The sequence below is a fragment of the Pelodiscus sinensis genome, chromosome 5 (assembly GCF_052426305.1).
Source record: "Pelodiscus sinensis isolate ZL-2025 chromosome 5, ASM5242630v1, whole genome shotgun sequence".
In the NCBI taxonomy this organism is placed as follows: domain Eukaryota; kingdom Metazoa; phylum Chordata; order Testudines; family Trionychidae; genus Pelodiscus; species Pelodiscus sinensis.
In genome coordinates this window covers 34,641,979-34,663,720 of record NC_143056.1, presented here as the reverse complement: position 1 = coordinate 34,663,720, position 21,742 = coordinate 34,641,979, and the positions used below count along the sequence as shown (strand labels likewise).

General features: G+C 43.3%; 1 long non-coding RNA gene across 2 annotated transcripts; it reads right to left on the bottom strand.

The window, feature by feature from the left end:
- Nucleotides 1-1,149: 1,149 nt before the first annotated feature.
- Nucleotides 1,150-20,844, bottom strand: LOC142828961 (uncharacterized). 2 transcript variants are annotated; one of them, XR_012903149.2, is made up of 5 exons: nucleotides 20,687-20,844; nucleotides 18,682-18,814; nucleotides 12,910-13,053; nucleotides 12,291-12,371; nucleotides 1,150-1,448 (listed from the first exon to the last, which is right to left on the bottom strand). It is a non-coding gene; the product is annotated as an uncharacterized LOC142828961 (long non-coding RNA). The 2 variants fall into 2 exon arrangements; XR_012903150.2 differs by having other exon boundaries at nucleotides 12,976-13,053.
- Nucleotides 20,845-21,742: the final 898 nt, after the last annotated feature.

The following is a 21,742-nucleotide window of genomic DNA, read 5'->3' as shown; positions in this document are numbered from 1 at the left end:
TGTGGACAATCAAAAATGGCTGAAAAACTTCCATATATATAAGGCCACTTTAATGGAAGTTTGTGAATCGCTTTTCCCCACCCTGAAGTGCAAGAATACCTGAATGACACCTGCTCTGACGGTGACGAAATGAGAGGCAATTGCTCTGTGGAAGCTTGCAATGCCACACAGCTACCGGTCAGCTGGAAATCAATGTGTAGAGAGAAAATCTACAGTGAGGGTTGTTGTGATCCAAACAGATAAGGCAATCAATACCCTTCTGCCACTATTAAGGGTAATGGCTCAAGGAAATGTGGAGGACATAGCAGAGGGCTTTGCTGCACTGGGGTTCCCTAACTGTGGTGGGGTAATAGATGGAATGAACATCCCCATCTTGACTCCCAACCGCCTTGCCAAAGAGTACATAATCCATACAAGGTATTTCTCGAAGGTGCTACAGGCCCTAGTAGAACACAAGGACCATTTCACTGACCTCAACATGGGATGGTTGGGAATTGTGCATGATGCATACATCTTTAGAAACTACTGCCTATGCCAAAACTGCAAGATGGAACTTTCTTCCCAGGCTAGAAAATTACCATCACAGTAATTGATAGTAATTTGGTTGAAATGCCAATAGTGACCCTTGGTGACCTAGTCTACCCCCCGCTCCCATGGCTCATGAAGCCATAGACAGCAGCCTGGAATGCAGTAAGGAACAATTCAATTATAGCCCAAGCAAGTGCAAGATGGTAGTAGAATGTACTCTGGGGCATTTAAAGAGAAGGTTCTGCAGTCTAAGACCTCAACAAATGCAACATTCTCTTTGCGGTGGCAGCCTGTTGTATGCTCCATAATTTTTGCGAGAGCAAGGGAGAAAGTTATTTGCTGGGAGGAAAGGGGAGTGGACAAAAGTGGGGTGCCTAGTCACGGATTTTGAGCAGCCAGAAAACAGGACGATAAGTAGAGCACAGTGAGGAGCAATGCAAATCAAGGAGGCTTTAAAAGAGAATTTTATATATGGCCAGTTGTGAAAGCCATGCATGTTGCTCTCTATGAGGTGCCTCTGCATTCAGCGTGCTTGCCTGTAAAACCCACCCGTTCAATACAAGCAATAAAGAGACTATTGTTCAGAAATCATGCTTTTTTATTTAAGGGACACCGCAGGGGCAGTGCAAGGTGGCAGTTTTTGGGGGGGCATTCTAGAAAGCTGATATGCAGTCCAACACAGATGCCATAGATGACGAGACTCTCTCCTGATGCTTCACTTCCATTTCTCTGCATGCTCTTCATGCATGTCCTCCAGCAGTGTATACCTCCATTAACTTACATACTCCTTATCCACACTGGCAGATTGCATTTGCTCCTTGAACATCTCTTCCTTAGTCTGTTTTCACCTGCAGATTTGTGCCAGCCAGACAGCTGGCACAGCCAGGGGAGTTCACACAGCAGGCTCATTGCTCTTCCTGCTGTAATAAGAAGTGAAGGTCAGATTTTTCAGGATGCATGATAGAGTGAATGTAAAACCTTATTTGTTAGAATAAATTTAAGGCCTGTCTAAAGACAATGGGGATGCGTTATGAACAAGGCCACAGTTATGCTTTTAAGTAGCCACTATGCAGCAAGTACACCTCAGAGTTCTTAGGTGAGCAGCTGGACTATCTTTGGTGGCAGGCATAATAAGGGACAGGCCAGGGAGGTGAGAGCGGGTCTGGCCGTAGCAAGAGGACAGAGACTCACACAGCACCTGTGTGTTCAGCAACCTCCATTTGCTGGGGGAGTGCAACTTTCCCTTCCTGCAGGACCAAGCAGGCAGGAGGCAGCAGGGGCTCTTGGTCAGGGTGGTAGATATCAGCATTTCTTTTGCCACTTCATAGTTTTGCCTGAACTGATTCTTCTCCCCACACGAGGTCTAGGATCTCCTACATACTCCATTCTGGTGCTCATCAGCAACCTTGGGAACTCATGGAGCTTGAACACATGGTCAGATGTTCAGCTTGCTCTGAGGTCTGCTGGTCATGCTGGCCATACAGAAATTGAAATTCAAATTTTCCCAGGCTTTTCCTATTCACCTGGAGAGCAGTAGAGTTGAAAGTTGTGGCCAGAGTGGTCACCATAGGGCACTGTGGGACACCTCCTGGAGGCCAAGAATATCAACTTTCAAAGAGCTGTACTACCGCAAAGGTTGAATTTAGCAGTTACTCCTCGTGAAAGCAGGAGTACAGAAATAGAATTTAACAGCCCTTAAAATGGACAGAACAAGCTTGGTGGTGTGGACTGATTGCTTAGAAAAACTGACGTAATGTGGTTGTTTGAACAGCCCAAAGGCTACTGACTCTCCTTAACATGGACATGCAAGGAAGCGAACTTCCCCCGCTGGGTGACTATACTGCGGTTACTCAGCTTTGCATCGAGAGAGCCTGAATTTCAGATGCTCCTCCAGGAAGCAAGCAGGTAGAAAATGGGTGAATAGTTTGCCAAGTCCTGGCAGTATCTCTGATGCTGTCACCAGTGATGATGGCTGGTCATGTAGAAGGAAGGAGCTGCCTCATGGGAAAAGGTTGCACAAGAGTATTTGGCCCCAAGGGGTAGATCTCAGGAAGAACTGTGTCTCGGTGAAATGTAATGCTCTCGACTGGGCCAACACAGTTACACAGCATCCTTTATTCAGACCAGTGCATAAAATGCATCATTTCAGCTCCAAATGAAGTTCTGTAGAGACAATGACTCATATGGGAGTTCTCAAGCCTCTCTGGAGTAGAGGATGTAGCACAGAAACAGTTTGACCATCATAATCTAAGGCTGGTGCAAAACTCAGATTCTGATGAGCTCCTCGGTCAGGGATCATTGTTTTCCTTTGTGCTTGGAAAGGAAAGTGCCTTCTCCACATAGGGATACACTCTCTCTGGTGCCTCTAAGTATCATGGAATTGTATGTATACTACCCTTTGCATCTACCAGATGGGACTGGAAATCTCCCAAAGAACAGAATTTGTTGGGAAGTTTCCAACAGCTACTGCTTCTGCACAGCCCAACAATACCATGAGCTTTCTTTGATGCTTCCACTGCCAGTCAGAACCCAGGAGTGCAGATGCAGCACAGAAATTAAAATAATGAGGGGAAAATAACCAAATTATTGAAAGATTGGAAAGAATCTGTTCAGGTCTGATGCAAAGTCTGGATCAATGCTCAGGGCAGGTCTTGCTTTGTTCAAATCAGTTCACCAAGTCTTTCCTTTGATTTGCCTACCAACTCCATTAAACACTAAGCAGGCTCCGGTTCCGTTATTAAATTTCATTCTATTGGTTGCTTATTTCAGGCTTAGCTGACTACATCCAGGGATCAGTCATCTAAAAAATGTATTTGCTATTGAACTAAAGGAGCCAGTTCAACCTCTATCTGAGAGGAGGGGTTGGGCAGGCAAGGCAGAGTGGAAAGGTGAAAACTTTTTATGCTAATCTCTCTTGTTGGCCACTCCACCAGAGACATCTAAATCAGGGTCAGGCACTAGGAGCTGGAAGAATAAGACAATCTTTATTACTGTTAAATAGCTAATGTGCTGCCAGCAAATTGGATTATTACTCTCACTACCAGCTAGCTATTCCTATAACTGGTTGAAACCAGCCCATCTCAGAGTAATGAAGAAAAAGGCCCAAGCAACTCTTTCAGAATGAACTCTGAAATGCTGCACTGCATTGTCACATGACATATTTGACAAAGGGCTGAAGCACAGTGGCAGTCCCAGTTGCAGACAGAAATCACAGGAGCAAAATGATCAATTGGCCTGCCAGGTGATTATACCCCAAGCACACCAAAGATGCACTGAGAAATAAAGTTCACAACCAGCCATGCTCAACAGCCTTGAACATTTCTGTGTTAGTGCCTGGGAATTGGATAAAAAGGAGAATGTAAAAGGCAGCAGGTCATGCATGAAGGCAACAGTGCAAGGTTTAGATCTGTTTGCCTGACATTTAAGGGAGAGCTTGAATTCAACCAGTTACTACCTGGCAAGTGGGAAAAGGCAACTCTTAAAAGCTCAAGGAAAATTCTCACACTCAATAGGTAAAATATCAACACAACAGGATAGCATTTCCACTATGCAATAGGGAAGTAATAGCAATTTAAATACATTGGAGACAACACATATGTACTGTATAGCAAGAAATATTTTAACAAGGGGCTGTTACTACAGCTGTTGAAATAAAAAAAATTATGCTTGTTTCTGTTGCAAGGAAGCGCTGAGATTAACTTTTAAAGAAGACTGAAGAATAATATCCTTTCATTTAAGGCAAAGACCGTTGCTGATGGTTCAATAAAAGTAGCATGCAGGCTCAAGCTCCTATGTATTCATTTTGCAAAGAAAGACTAAATAAAGATAACGGACTCAGAGTACAGGAATATTAGACAAGGAGTGGGATACTATGTCAGCATGAACTGAACTGCATAGTAGGAATGAACTGGAGAAATCAGAAGGGGTTTTGACATAGAGATAGGTAGGATTTGACAGATCTCTTCATAAGGAGGTGGTCAGTTAATGTTGGCATTAAGAGCATTTTCAATATATTCAGAAGCAACACTGAGGATTGGATGGGGTGTTTCTGGGTACAGAATTAGGCAGAGAAGCTTTGTTAGGCTGAACCAGTGGGTCTTGCAGGCAGTAACTTCTGACTAACTTTTCACAAGCCTGTCAGACAGATATTTGAAAGAATAATGACATAGCAAATGTGGCAGTTCAGAGCCTCTGTTAATGAGCAGGCTTCCACACCTACAGCTGTAAAGTAACTGAAAAGTAGTGCATCACCCAACTGGTTTCTTAAAAAAATAAATTTAAATTTAAAAACATAGTAAGAGAACCAAAAAAGTGACTTCATGGCTCAGCAAGAAAGTAAAAGTGCAGTGAAAGACAAAAGGCATGCTTTAAAATGTGGAAGCTAAATTCTAGTGAGGAAAATGGAAAGGAGCATAAGCTCTAGCAAGTGAAGTGTAAAATATAATTAGCAAGGCCACAAAGAATTTGAAGCTCAGTTAGCCAAAGATTCAAAATGTAATTGCAAAAAAAAAGAAAAAAAAAGAAGTACATCAGAAGCAGGAAGCCAGCTAATCCATCAATGGGCCCACTGGATTCAAGGTGCTAAAGGAGCATTCAAGGAAGAGAAGGATATTGCTGAAAAAACAAATTAATTCTTTTCTTTTGTCCTCAGCGCTGAGGATGTCAGAGAATTTCACAAACCTGAGCTATTCATTTTGGAATATAAATCTAAGGAACTCTCCCAGATTGAGGTGTCATTAGAGGAGGTTTGGGAACAAATTGGTAAACTAAACAGTATCAAGTCACCAGGACCACATGGCATTCACCCAAGAATTCTGAAGGTACTCAAATGCAAAATCTCAGAACTACTTATTGTGGTTTGTAGCCATTTAAATAAACTTCTGTACCAAATGACTGGAGAACAGTTACAATGACACCAAATTTTAAAATGGGTTCCAGAGGTGATCCGGGCAATTACAGGCCAGTTAGCCTAACTTCACTACCTAACAAACTGGTTGAAACTATGGTAGAGACCAAAACTGTCAGACATGTAGATGAATGTAATTTGTTGGGGAAGAGTCAACATTGCTTTTATAAAGGAAAATCAAGCATGTGGACCAGGGGATGTAGTGGTGAGAGTGTACATAATGTTTAAAAAGCCTCTGAAAAATTCTCTCACCAAAAGCTCTCAAGCAAAGTAAGCGGTCATCAAATAAGAGGGAAGGTCCTCTCATGGACTGGTAACTAGCTAGTGAGGTAACTAGCAGTGTCCCCTAGAGGTCTGCTCTGGAAACAGTCCTATTCAACATATTCATAAATGAGGCCAGACTGTGTCACTACACACACATATTCTCAAAACCATCTCTGGGCCACCAGAGATAGCAATGTCTCCTCCCAATAGAGAAAAGAAACCAACACTGGTGCATTTCCTGCCAGCACAATGACAAAAGCATAGGGCCATAGGGTTAAATACCAATATATCAATTGGGGGATTGTTTCCTTGACTGTGTTTAACCACTTCAGGGGAACATGGTTGGCCACAAGCATGAAAGGGGACCAGGAGGTCATATCTCAAGGCATTCATGACCTGCTTTGACCACCAGAGCTTCCTTCTTGAGAACAAAGTAGTTCTGATCTCACAGGAACAAAAACTTGTGTCTGATGTAGAATATGGGGGCTCTTGCCCATTTGCCTCCTGGGAGAGGATAGCTCCCAATCTCTCCTCCAAAATGTCTTTCTGTAAAAGGAACTCCCAGTTGAAGTTGGGGCTGAATAACACTGGTTCTCAGCACAGTTTGTTTTTGAAGATCTGAAAGGCTCAGTCACACTCATCTGTCCAACACATCCATTGGGAACTGTCCTTCTTCAGGAGTTCTATTAGGGGCTGTGATCAAGGCAAAATTAGGAACAATGCATTGATAATATCTGACAAGCTTCAAAAATTGCTGCACCTGCTGCCCTGTGGCAGGGGCCAAGTCAGCCTGCAGAGCCTGGACCTTTCTTATCAGCAGTTGTACTTCACTCATCCAAGGGTATACCTCAGGTATGTGGTTTCCTGCTGCCCAATTTTACACTTTTGAGGGTTGGTCATCAGCTCAGCATGGTGTAAGAACAGTAGCCACCTCACTGAGGTCATCTTCCCAATGGCTGCTGTAAATCACTATGGGTATGTCTACACTGCCACCCTAGTTTGAACTAGGGTGGCTAATGTAGGCAATCGAAGTTGCAAATGAAGCCTGGGATTTAAATATCCCGGGCTTCATTTGCATCTTGCCAGGTGCCGCCATTTTTAAATCCCCGTTAGTGCGGACTCCGTGCCCGCGGCTACACGCGGCACGGAGTAGGTAGTTCAAATTAGGCTTTCTAATTCGAACTACCATTACACCTCATTGCCTATAATCTGGGGCTTCACCACCCTCTCGGTTCTTCAGGTATTATGGGCTGTATGCCAGGGATTGACAGTATCCTATCCATCAGGGCATCTTGGGCTGGTACATTGTGCATTCCTTTGTCTCCAGGCCCTCTTTTCTTTGGGGTTTACAGTCATTGGGGACATGGGCCAAACCCTAGGTCTGTCAGAAGTCAAAAAATCCTGCATGAGGGTAGCATTTGTGCTCAGAATCACTGGCCTGTGGCAAAGGACCCAGGTTAATTCTCGATTTGGGATGATACGTATGAACTGTTTGAGAAGACACTTGTTCAGTGACTTCTGTGCCGGTACGCCGTTTGGACTGTAAACATTGCCAGTTTGCATCCTTCATTTGCTGGGCTACAGGTCTGTCATTCCCTGAGTGGGCAGCTCTACTCCTGTAGTCATTGCAAGGATATACCTGGTGTGATTTCAAACACATCAAAGACTGTGGCCTTCAACCATCCATAGTATTGAGCTTCCCCCTGTTGGGAGCTCCCGATAGGCAACATGGGCCAGACCCATCAAATACAGGGCCAATAGAGTGGCTGATTATTCCAACCCTCTCAACTGTTATAAGAAGGGACTTTGGATCATCCTCAGGGCCCCTTTTTACCAAGCACATTGGCACTGTAGTGTTAGTGGGAGCTGCTGCACCCTTGAACTTGGAATACCCAGGTGTTGGCACAAGTGCAGCAGGTTGCTGTAAGCACTGTTGTTGCAGCTCACAATTTTGGGCCCACTGTTCTCAAATCAGTTGATGTTACTGATTTCCTCACAGTTTCAGTAGTTGTTGCTGCAGGAATTTGGCTACCTGACATTGCTACTGGTGCTGAGAAAGCCATTTGATCAGTTTCTTGACCACTATCCTTCCCAGACCAGAAGATGGTAAAGTAATTCCATTTCATACTGTCCCAGGAGAGGCATGAATGCCCACATTCTACTCCAAATGTGGTGGTCCCTCACTCTCAAGTGAGGAAGGAGACCACTCTGCCTTGCTGTATCAGGAATCAGCTCTCTGGCTCAGATCATGTTAGCAGGGCCGAGCCATAAGCAGTCATGGTTCTGTGGCTGCCTAGTAGAGACAACCAACTAGTAATAAGTGGAGACACTCACCCACCTTCAGATGGGCAGAACCCAAAGCAGTGTTTAGCTTGCAGCCTCTTGGCTGGGCTGGCAGTAATTAACTCTCTAAGGACAGATCCTTGTAGGTGAAGCAGAGCAGGGAACAGGCTTTGCCCTAAGCTTTACCCTGACTAAAGGGGCTCTGGTCCTGCCTGCGCCACTGAGCAGGCTTTAGCCCATCAACTTCTAATTGGGGCTAACAATAAGTAAACCTAGCCCTAATTGTCTAAGGCATCCTGACCCTCACACAGGAAGGAGCAACAAAAAGTCTGACGTTTCAATTCAGGTGGACTGTAGACAAAGTTAAGTCCTTTGACCTAGAAGGGAAGGCTGCCAGCCCCAAGTGGAATGTGGAGAGGGAAAGTAGGCCCACCCAACTCCACTGTCTCTCAGCCCATGGCCCTAATATTAGCAAAGTGGTCAACCACTGGGTCAGCAGGGATCCAGCCATAAAATGCTGATCTAGAGTATAGCCAGAGTATGGTCGACGGCCCCTGGACTATGTCCTACCTCCCTGGGATTTGATATCTTTTTAATGCACAGGTCCTCTGACTCCTCTAGGTACACAAAGCACAGTAGTCTTGACAACTCCTCTTCACAGTCAGTTTCCTCTGGGGACAGGTGCTACAGAGCACAGATTCAACTCCTAGGTGCCACAGTGGAGGGTAGGCATCCATCTTCCTCCCTGATTACAATTCAACTGAGGAACAGAGCCCTCCTTTTCTACTTCTTGGTTTGTGTTAACACTTCTGACTAGGAGGCAGGGTGTGTTAGGCTCCACCAACCAGGAGGTGTGTAGTGGTCCCTCACTCAGGTCCAGAGGGAGGCCACTTTGCCTCACTACACATGGGCTTAAAGAAAATTGATTCTACCAACTAACTTGACACAATTTTTTTGATAAGGTCCCAAGTTTGGTTGATAAAGGTAACAGTGCTGCCATAATATACTTTGGCTTGATACTACATAGCATTTTGATTAAAAAAACTAGAACAAAATTACCTTGGTACTCATTAAATGGAGTAAAAGAATCCAGCTGGGAGGCCTCAAAATGTAATTGTAAAAAGGAATCAACATCAAGTAGGTGGGTATATTTCTAGAAGGGTCTCATGGGGATCGGTTCTTGGCCCTGAACTATTTAATGTTTTTATAAATGACCTGAAAGAAAACAAATTCACCACTGATCAAGTTTGGAGATGATACAGAAACTGTGCCGTGGTAAATAGTGATGAGGACAGAACAACCCAGATGGCTTGCTAATCTGGGTGCAAGCAAACAATGTGTGTGTTAAAAGCAGCTAATGTAAAAACACACATCTAGGAATAAATAATGTAGGCCACAGTTACAGGATGGGGAATTTCTATTATGGAATGTAGCAACCCTGAAAAAGATTCGAAGTCCAGGTGCAGAGGGGAGATACGCTGAACAAGACCACCCAATGCGACTCTGTGGCTGAAAGGACTAATGCAACCCTGGAATGCATAAACAGGGGAATCTCTAGTAGGAATACAAAAGTTATTTTATTTCAGTATTTGGTACTACTGGGATCACTGCTGGAATACTGTGTATCCAGTTGTAAGGTCCGCAATGCAAGAAGGATGTTGAAAAATTGGAGAGGGCTCAAAAAAGCTATAAGAATGATTAAAGGATTAGAAACCCTGCCTTATAGTGATAGACTCAGACAGCTCAATCTATTTAGTTTAACAAAGAGAAGATTAAGGGGTTACTTGACCACAGGCTAAGTATCAACTTGAGGGAAGAAATATGTAATAATGGGCTCTTCAATCTTGCAGAGAATCATATAACATGATCCAATGGCTGGAAGTTGAAGTAGACAAATTCAGACTAGAAATAAAACAAATTGTTAACAGTGATTCTCCATCACTGAGAAATTTTAATTTCAATTGAGGGAGTTCTCTGGACTGTGTTACACAGGAGGTCAAATTGAATGGACCCAGTGGTCCTTTCTGGCCTTTTTATCCCTACCCCTTCCATGGTTTAGAAAGCCAAACTTGTATGGGTCAACTGCACTGGAAAGGCAGGCCACAAAGGGTCAATAAAGGGTACTTGGTGCTGGGGCACAACAAGCCCAATCCTCCTGTGTTCTGTCTACACAACACAGGAGTTCCCTTCCTACTATAGCAGTTACTACTGTGACAACAGTGTGGTTTGCCTGGAGTGGAGGATAATTTTCCCCTCCTCTCATCCATCTCTTGGATCACCTGCACAATAAGAGCCAGGCTTTGCACAACAGAGGATGTGGGACAGTCAAGCTGCTTCTTCAATGCAGTAATGAGTATTATAATACCAAGCTGCATCTTCTGTATGCAACGTATTAAAACCCTGAGCTCCTTATAAACAGCACTAATTTCACTTATCAGTGAAACACACCCTTCTCTAGTGTGGAACACAGCAGCTGTTTAAGAATACACAGCAACACCGCCTATCAGTTTACAACAAGAAGTAATACACCATGCAGTATGGTATTTGGGCAAGGAGAATGCAATGGACTAGACTGGAAGTTAGACAAGATGTTCAGGGCCAACATCTTTACTTATGCAAAACATGCCATGGGACAATTAATACCACAAATAGTCAAGACCTCAGTTTTATGCCACACCTTTCTGGAAGTGCCTGTATCAGGACAGTGCCCCCTAGTGTCATGCTGTGGTATAGGCTCACCCTGGGTAAGAGGGAAGACTGACATTCACCCAGCTCAGCTCTCTGCAGAAGCTTGAATTTTCCTTAAAAGTTTCCTGTGCAAGTACTGACCAGTCCTCACCCTGCCCAACTTATGACAATTGACAAGATTATAGCTCAAGATGCTTTGGCTTCAGGCTAATCAAAAACTCTCAGCTCTAATCTCAGAAAGGGTTCCATCACCTTACCCAAGCTTAACTATGCATGTGCTACACTGTAGAGAGAAAATATTATGATCACCAGTGGAAGAAAGAATGACCATAGAACAGGAAAACCAGTGTTACTTGCATTGAGGCAGTGGTCCCTGGTTCATTGTGCTAAGCATTGTATATCCCTTGCCCCAAAGAGCTTGCAGTCTGAATAGACAACACAAATAATGGGAAAAGGAAGTATCATTATCCCCACAACTGGGAAACTGAGGCACAATGAGATTATGTGTCTTTCCCAAGATCCTGAAGAAAATCTGTGACAAAGCCACAATTAGAACCCATATCCCTCAAGTCTGAGGGCTTGTGAACACAGAGTTTGTCAAGCCAGCGTATGAATCTACAGTGCACATACTAGCTGGCCATGTGAACTCTGTAAAGGAACTTTTAGTGCACCAGAAGCAGGGTCCTAATCATCATTTAGTACACAGTGGATTAGTGTTATAGATTTACTCTCTAAGTAGCTGTGTATTACATTTACATGTGGGCATGCTTCAATCCAGTCCCTTAAACAAAACCAACCTTCCTCTCTTTGCCCAGCTCTGCCAATGATATGCAGTGTGACCTTGGGCATATTACTTCATGTATACTATGTGACATATTGAATATCCCTTAGGGAGGAGAGTATTTCTTTTTGCCTCCCACAAGCATTGTGATAAGTCTTTAATACTTGTATAGTTCTTTGAGGAGTTCCTCAGAGGAACAGCTCTACAGAGGTACAAAGCTATGTTCTTATATGATCTGGGGAAATGGTACAATATGTAGAGCCATGCAGAAAATTTGTATCTGCATCCAATCTGTGATCAACAAAAATGGCCCGCAGACATAAAGTGGAAATCTATACATTTGCAGGGCTCTAACAATATGCTGACACAAATGGTGCAGTACAGTGCTTAATAAATTTACAACTAGCATAGTAAAGACTCTTGCGGTTATAAACTTCTTTCCCAGTTTATTTCATTCTTTTCTATTCAGAAACTAATTCCCCAGAGCAGCGTATTAAATAACCACCTTCGTCTTCTGTAAAAGGACACCATAGTCACCTTGGCAGCCTAAATATACCATTACTATTCATTGACCAGAGTTACAAACACCACTGAAGATCTCTTGGAATTATTTAAATATCTGAGATTTCACCAAGGGTAGCGCTAAATTGGTACTGTTAAAAGGCAAGAAAACTATACACTCACACCCATCCACATGTGCTGTTTGCACACACGTCTGTATTAACTGATTAAAGCACCAATTTGTGAACATATTTAAAATGAATAACTAATCTGATCCCTGTAGCTTTTTTTCTGACTCTAGGCACTCTTTCCGTATAGCTTGTTGTACTTCTTACTTACCATGTTATGTCACAGACTAGAGTGCAAACTCTTCAGGGCAAAGAAATTGTCTTCTAATCTATCCAGCAAGGCATCTGCTGCCTAAAAATAATACAGAACAACAATAAGGCTTTGTGAACCTTTAACTGAATAAAGAATCACCAATGCACTTCCACTATAGTATCTTCTCTTATTCAGGTTCCATAAGCATTCATGGGTGATTTGTTTTTCCACAGGAACATTTGTAGAAAGCCTGAGAATGTTCACATATGATGTGTGCCCAGAAATGTTTGTGACTGTCTTGTTATTTCTTCTATTTCCTTCCCCCATGCTATAAATATTTTGGTCATCTAATCAAGGAGCAGAAGCAATATCATACAAATTGGTGCTAACACACTAGAAACAAAACAGAGAGAGAAGTCATACAGCATTAACTTGGGGGAAACACCACAAAAAGAGTTCATAACACAAACATGAGCTAAGCCCCCCTCCCAGCCAAGAATCACCTGAAGTCCAAAGAGTCCGACACCCCAAAAGTCTCTGTCCCTGGTCCGTGCCACCCAGAGTCCCAAAGTTCACCCACAGGGTTTCACCTCCCAACCTGGGTAGAAATGGGGGTGGCAGGATAGATAGGGGGCACCTTACGACACTCCGCCACGCTCCACCAGCTGTCTCGTCCCACGCCACCAGACGCTTCGCTCCTCACCTGCTGCTGCCGCTGGTCGCCGCTCCTCGCCTGCCACCGCTCCATGCCACGCCACTGGTCGCTGTATTCTCCCCTGAGCTGTATTTACATATCAACAGCTAACAGTTAATTACCTTGCAGAGCTAAACAATTGGACTACGTCTAGACTGGCACGATTTTCCGGAAATGCTTTTAATGGAAAAGTTTTCCGTTAAAAGCATTTTCGGAACAGAACATCTAGATTAGCACGGATGCTTTTCCGCAAAAGCACTTTTTGTAGAAAAGCGTCCGTGGCCAATCTAGACGCGCTTTTGCGCAAAAAAGCTCCAATCGCCATTTTCGCGATCGGGGCTTTTTTGCGGAAAACAAATCTCAGCTGTCTACACTGGCCCTTTTGTGCAAAAGTTTTGCGCAAAAGGGACTTTTGCCCGAATAGGAAGAGCATAGTATTTCCGCAAAAAGCACTGATTTCTTACAGTAGGAAGTTAGTGCTTTTGCGGAAATTCAAGTGGCCAGTGTAGACAGCTGGCGAGTTTTTCCAGAAAAGCGGATGATTTTCTGGAAAAATTGGCCAGTCTAGGCACAGCCTTGTAGTAGGTACACCCATCCCTCCTTTTAGCTGACTGATAGCAAGAAGCAGTTCAGCCCCTGCTTACAAGTGTAATCAAAAGGTATCCTTGGCCAGAATTCCTACGCATACTTATGTTGACTGCCAATTATCTCTCCCTCTTGTCCCTAGAAATAGTAAGGTGGATGTATAGTAGTTAGCCCATTGTGAGTATTTTGTTTCCTGTGCACAACATCTTTAAATATTAGAGCAGTCTCTCTGTTCCATTTTCTTCTGAGAGCTCAATGCAGACTGTGAAAGGAGACTTTGTTCTCTACTTTTGATTAGTTACTCATCAAAACAAAGGTATTTATTGTACACAGAGAAAGATAACAGTTTGCACACCATGTGGCGATACTCCAGAATGAAAGGACTTATGTAAATGGAAATTATTTTTATGAAGATTGCATATCATACATTACTGACATACGAAAGGCATTATATTGTCTATTTCAGGGACAAACTTGAGCAAACTGTGAGCTATCAGAATTCTAAAAACATGGTCCATGTGCATTATTCTCTCTTTTCCAAAGACTGCAGAATCCATGTGACTTCCACTGAGCTCATGATGCAGCATTGCAAGTGTATGTCTTTCCCCTCCATCGGCAACACTGCTATTAAAGATGAAGGGGCTCCAATCTGCTCCATTTCACACAAATTAAATGGAGCCCTATAGTACCAACACTGCTCATGGCCTAGGTCTCTCTAAGCTGAACAGCAGCACAGACCTACAGCTGCTTAATGAACCCTGCCCAACCAGGGGCTCAGGACTCATGATGGAGTGTCTGGCTGGGGAAGGAGCAGTCCTCCCTCAGCAGCAGCAGCAGCAGCAGCAGCAGCAGCAGCAGCAGCAGCAGCAGCTCCCTGCTGAGAACAGAGCAGCGAGTCTCTTCCAGCTAGTAGGGAGGGAATGTGTCCTTACTAGCTGGGAGAGACTCACTGTTCTGTCCTCAGCAGGGAGCTGCTGTTGCCATTGGAGGGAGAAGTGTCCCTCCCCCAGCCAGGCAGCTCCATGTGCGGAGCCCTGTGCCCATGGCTGTGTGGGGCTCACTAAGCATCTGCAGGGCTGTGCTATCACGCAGTTTAGAGGGAACCTTGCTCATGGTTGGGCAAAATCTGTGCTGACCTTGCTGTGCTCGGTAACCACTATGGAAGATGCAGGAAGAAATCCTTCATAAGCAGCCTAGGTAATCCTGGAATAAAGCTGTTGCCAATGAGATAGCCACAAATCATTTATCTAGCGGTCCTGGAAAGGGCTTCATGATTGTATTGACATCAAAGTACTAACTCTTCTTTATTATGGTCCTTACTTCACATATGGTACCAACAAGTTTGGAGCACTTGGAAGCAATTCAGATAAAAATGATCCCATTAAATGAATAATGTACATCCAAAACCAGTCTGGCTTCTGCTTGCTCTAAACAGGTGCTTATATGCACTTTTTGAAAGTATAAAAGTGAGATAACTGTTTGGCAAAGGAAAATGCCCAAGAGGGAAAAGTGACTTCTTCAACACACTGATGTCTTAAGTGCAATCCAGATTTATTGTACTGTGGCTAATACTGAAATTATTTTGATGTATTTACAGGGCTGTTGCTCTGTGTTATGTCTTCAAAGAATGTGATGACCAAATGCCACACAGCCTCCTCAGAAATGCACCATAGACCTAATAAATACATAAATAATCTGACATTTCTTTGACATTTATTGACTTCCCAGAGGCTCATGGTATATGAAAAATAGACCTCTGGAATTTTAAACAGTATCTGACTGGCATAGTTTGGGGGAAAAAAAGACTTCTTATACCTATAATCCAAGATCCAGTGAGAACATGGGGATGAATATTGGCAAGATTTTAATGCTGGAGATATAGACGCACCAATCTCCTACCTAGAGATGTAAAACCATTTATAATGTAGATAGCCCATCAGTTAAACCCAATCTAACAGAATAAGCTATAAATTGTGTTTGGTTACTAGAGTCTGCCAAGTTTCTACGGAATTCGGGGGGAGGGCGTGTAGATGTATTTGATTGCTGTCAATACATTGGGGTTTTTCCCTTGACCATTACACTGATGCTGGTATAGTTTAAAGCAGATTTAAAAATAAGAAAATGCTGTTTGGTTTTGTTCTCAACAGGACTGCCCAACCTTTTCATCTTATAATATTTTTTCAATAAATAGATAGATTGCAGCATTTTAAGAGAAACCAGTGTGCCTGGTATTCAGTCTTCCCACTAGTGTTCTTTATAAAAGCTATTCATAATTATAACCAGATTGGGAGAGAAAGGGAGTCAGAGAATTAAAGGCAGTGAGCACAGTTCCATAAAACAATAGACTCATAAAATGATCAATATGTTTCTCAGTGATGCAAACACCTCCCCAAAAATGTGGCCTTAGATTAAAGTGCCATGTGGGTCTGTGTGATATAGTGAGTTTCAAAGTCATAAATGCAAAAGGAGTCAGGGGAGGAGTTAAAGGAGGATGGCAAAGATAACGGAAGAACTCAATAAAAGCCAGTTCAATAATGGCCGTCATAGCACTTGATTTATTGTTTTTAATAAAGTATCTTAAAGGCCATGTTTGAATACACCATGGTGGTTTATTTAGTTAATTTGCTCTGGGACAAAAGATGGTGTTTAATAAATGCCTGTTATTAACAAAGGAGTAAATGAGTTCAGAACTACTTCTCACTAGAGCCAAAAATGACCATTGTACAATAGGCAAGACCCACCTCTCTGCCACAGCAACCTCGTGACACTAACGTGCCTGCTCTGAGAATGGAGGAGGAAGGACAAGAGTGAAGTTTCCTATAATTCTCACTGTGACGGGAAAAAGAGAGAGAAAACAAAACAGAAGCCTTCTTGTAGGCTGCTCACAAAAATGTATGTAATTCTGGAAGATGATCATATACTACAGTGGTGAGTAATACCTCAGGTGACATCCTAGCTGCAGTGAAATCAATGGCAAAACACCCACTGAAGTCACAATGAGGCCAGGATTTCATCCTCAGATTAGATTAAGTAGAAAGGAAGTACTAGATCCAGTTATGTACATAGAGAATCTGAGCAATGTGACTTAGGTTATAAGAGATTTAAGGTGTCTTGTGGGAGTTTTACTTTGGAAAATAAATTAGCTTCACAAAGATGAGTCTTTTTCTGGTCCATACCTTTCTAGGGCCCATCCCTGGGGGCTTTGGAAGCACAGAGGCAGCTGTTCAAGGAACTGAAGTGGTTTCCAACTCTTGGGCAGCTAGTTGTTCCCTGTGCTGACACACACACACACACACACACACACACACACACACACACACACACACACACACACACACTCTCTCTCTCTCTCTCTCTCCCCCCCCCCCCCCCCCCAAAGAGAGGGAATTTTGGTTTTGTTCTCGTTCCAGGGGTGGGATGGGAGCGAAGCCCAAATAAATGCAATATGAAGAGGGGGCCCTTTCAACCTATTCTGGGGTGTTTTCCAGATGAAAGTTAAATGAGCCGACAGCTGTTTGACAGATTTCTCTGATATCTTGATCACAACTCTGTCTCTTAGCAGCAGCAATCTTCAGCAGCCAAAGCTGTGCTTGAGCCATTGTTGAACACAGAAGGGCCATGGCATTTTATTTCAAAACTGCTGCACTGACATTATCTAACTGTAGTCCCAGACATTTAATTCCATTGAATAACACTGACTCTTTCCCATATAAGCCTCTCAAGTTCTTCAGAAGACAACATGTTTGGACCAGGGGTATATAAAGCACTTTATACCAGAGAATAGAAAATCATCTATCAATCATATGTTTACACTTATATTAATATCTAGCAGCCTCACAGCACTTTTCATCCATAGTCTTGAAAGGGGGCTGGGAAGCTGACAGACATTCTGGGCTTTTGGGCAAGATGGGGGGAGCTTGACTATGCTCCCAGAAAGGGCAGGGCCACAGGCAGAAGAGGCAGGTGCCTGGAGCATGCTGCACCATGCCCACCCCAACCAGCTCTCAAAACTGCATGGAGCACACCACACACCATTTCAGTGGTGATTTAAGGGGTCAGGGGTTCTGGCCTCCACTGCTGCCACAGTAGCAGAGCCCTGGGCCCTTTTGAACCACCATGCCCCAGGGCAGCTGTTCCTTTTGTCCCTCACTCCTACTCCGTCAGCAGGCCTGAAATGTGGGATAGTTTAATTAACCCTATTTTACAGATGAAGAACCTCCCGAGACACATAAAAGTCCTACCCAAATTGGCGGCAGAAAACTCCACATCTCCTACCTCTAGGTCTGATGTTCTGTTCACTGATGGCAAGTCACAGATGTCTTACTGCCCATAACTGCTCCATTGCTAGCCCACAACACATTGCTGTGTCAAGCCTGTAGCTCAGTAACATCACCAATGGGCCCTGCATGTCAAATGGAGACCTCACAACAAATGACATGTTAAGATGGCATAATTCTATTGTCTGTCTCTTCAGATGTTCTACCACCTTAAATTGAATTCAGCGATCATACAAGCATAGTACTGTCTTCACTAAAGCGTATCACACAGATACATAACAGAATAGTAATAGAGATGTAGCCGTGTGCTGCATAGTCCTGTCTTTTGTTACAGATACTAACACTGATGTACTTCCAGTGCCCGCTGGAGCTGAAGCAGCCTGCATACTGTACCCCTCATCCTCAGTCCCAACCCCAGAGCAAGGATATAAATGAAATATCCTTTTTTATTTTATTATCCAACCCCCAAAATTAATTGAGTTTAGGACCCAAGTAATGCCAGGTAAACCGTCTAGTATTGTATAGGAGAACAGCCCAAATGCTAGCCACCAGTGGTGCACTGGGACCAGGCAATGGGGCTCAGCATTACAGAATGGGAGCCCAAAAGTATAAGCACTGTTATCCATACCTGCTGCAGATAACCACTGATTGACATCAGCAGCTTACCTTGGCTCTCTCTCATCTCTCAGGAAATAAAGTTCCGCCTTAAGTAAACTCCCTCACTAACTAATCTCACACAGAGCAACTCAACCCATCAAAAACACACTGACAAGCTGCCTCCACAAACAGGGCTGTAATCAGGATCAGTAACTTCATGTTATCTTGCTTAGCCAGACCCACCTATATAACTCACCTGGCTCCAAAGAGGTTTGTAAATAACTGCTGTCTTCCATAGGCTCTATGATGCCTTGGGATCTCTCTTCTGCTGTACCATATATTCTTTGCTTGTCTAAGCTATTTTTGGTAAGCAATTGGCCTTCAGATTACTGTAAGCAAAAGGAAAAGCCCATCAAGATTTAATGATCATATTTCAGTACCTCACTACTTAATGGAAATTTTGGTTTCTAATCCTTATATAGTAGAAGCCCGTTAGTTCCAGGAACGAGAGCAGAGAAATACAAAATGAAGATTTGAAAAGAGCTGTCAAAAGAGCGCATACCATCAAAGGAAAGTAATAGGGGAAAGGGTCATGACAAAAGAGTACAGGATATCTACAGAACTATAAAAGCAAGCCAATAAAATTCAATGGAATTTCAACACGGAAATACATCTAAGCATCAATGAGCAATATTATGATTATAAAACAAATGTTTGCAGTTCTTCAAAGCAGATCAACCACCTAGGCTCCATGGCATTACAAATAAATCATCACCACCAGAGAGATGACGCCCCTTAAAGAAGATACCCTCCTCCCCTCCCTTTCTCTGCAAACATGTGCATTGCCAGCCAGCCAGCCATGAGAGTCACTTAGCCAAGTCACACCAAAACCTTCAGATCCCTTAAAAATTGAAAGTTTCCTCTCCAGAAAGTCAGGCTCACAGGGTGATCCATGCTCTAGAAAAAATGACTATCCTTCAAGTTTTCCAGATTCTATGGGCAGACCTGGCGCTAGAAGTAAGCAGACTAAAGACTTGATTAGGGCTCCGAGCAGCCGGGGGAAGGGGGATTGGCTTTTTATTAAAAGACTTACAGTATTATGTAAGGGAAGGTCAGAAATATTCCTGCTTCGAGCCCCCACTGAGCTAGCACTGATTCCAGCTACATATTGCTGTAATTGTAACATTTCCCATGTCAGACTTCTGGGGGAACAATGCAAAATGATTTTCATGTCTTGATTCTTAGATTTTTATTCTAAATTCCATTGTGTATTTCAATTTCATTATCACTTTGTTCCCTGCAAGGCTCCCTTTATGCTGGCCAGCAATGCTCGGGAGCAGAGACTGGCCATTTCCCTCAAACTGGGGATTCCCCTAGCATCGGGGATGTTCCCAACAGAATTGAGCCGACCTATCCGGCTCCCAGCTTTCCTCTCAAACACCCTGATTCAAGTGACATGTCATAGAATCATAGAGCTGGAAGAGACCTCAGGAGGTCATCAAGTCCAGCCCCCTGTCCAAAGCAGGACCAATCCGAATTAAATCAACCCAACCAGGGCTGTGTCAAGCCAAGGCTTAAAAACCTCTAGGGACGGAGATTCCACCACCTCCCTAGGTAACCCATTCCAGTGCTTCACCACAGCCCTAGTGTCAGGGACTTGTCACCTCTGCTGAAAAGGAAGCTAGTCCATAATGACTATAGAAGTGAGGAGCTGACCATTAACCTCAGGCCCATTGATCTTTTGGAAGCCTGACATGAATTATTCAGTTGCTTTCCCAGGACTTGAAGAGGAAGCTCATCTGCCTCCCTGACCTCTCTGACTAAGCATTTCTGACAGCCTTCTTAGCTCTCCTGCTGACCCTGCATCCTGTTCATAACCATCCTCGTCATCAAGAATCTTCCCTGTTGACCTTTCAGCTTTCATTTCCTGCCTCTCACCTATGATGCACTCTGCCATTTCCACTTCACATCCTTTTCCTATACCTGAATACATGCCTTCTCCCACCGTGCCGCTGCCCCCAGTCCAGATCCACCTCTTTAAATATAGACACTCCCTAAACAAGTTAAATCACACAACCGCTTCCTTTGCAATCAAACTCTATCCCTTTCATCTGACTTTGCTTCTCACCCCGTCACAAAAATATTAAAGTACTTTTTAAATACAATGAAAATTCCATCAAAAAAAAATCACCCAGACACAAACACTATGAGAACTAGTGAACTCATGATCCTAATTTGTGTAAAACTCACTCTTCTCTTACCTGCTGCCCATGGTTTTGTCTGATCTGGGCCTCCATCCTACAACTGTAGATTTTCGGCTGTGTTAAGGGTCTAGCTTGTGGATTTTTTTTTGAAAGGACAGAACCTTACAATGTCAAGCTCTTTAGGGAAGAAACTATGCTTCCTAACTGCTTCAAGAGCAAACTGCAAACACATGATGGTTTAGAAATAATAATCCTACATTTTTTAATAGGAAGATGGGGGTGGATTTTTGAGGTGTGCGCAACAACTTACACCTGGCAACATTGGAAGGCTTTGGGGAGGGGAAGGTCTTTCTTTCTTTTAATGACTCCAGACAAGCTCACATGGGCAACAGATGCTTTGTGAAGTACTTGCTTTGTTTAGTTTAATCTTCGTAGAGCAGACACAGAATTAGTAAGAGGTGAATGAATATTCCTTGTGTGAGCAGCAACAGGTTTTGTGCGGATGGAGTTTTCCATAGCTTCAACCTCATCTTTCCCCACAAATAAAACTGCATCTGTTTCATGTTTTCACAGCGAACAAAGGCTGAATCTTAACCTACTGAAAACACCACATATGTCTTAGTTTTGATAACATTGCCATCTAGTGGCTCTGGCATGAAACAAGTTTTTCTGCCTTCATGAACTTGTCACAAAGATAAAAAGTTGTAAGGTTCCTGTCAACCCTCTATTTTTCATTTGGAAGCCAATCTTTGTGATACCACTATAGATTTTTCTGAATATAGCTCAGGCTAGCTTTAATGAGGTTTTCTTGTAGCCTGAAGTATGTGCTAGCCCTCTTGACTGCCTTCGATGAGTGGTGTTTTTCAAATATTGTCAGTCACACTCAATGAACTGGAATAGCACTGCTGTTTATCTGTTTTTAGTTAGGGCTAAGAGGCTTTACATGGGTGAATAGGCTGTCAGTGTGGAAGTTACACCAGTAACTAAGGAATAACGTGATCAGTGTTCATTAACTTCAGGGAGGGAGACAATTCTGTGAGGGTATGGCTAGACTACAAGTTTTTGTCAGAAATGCGTACCTTTTCCAATTCTTTTGTCGGAAGAAGCTTTTCC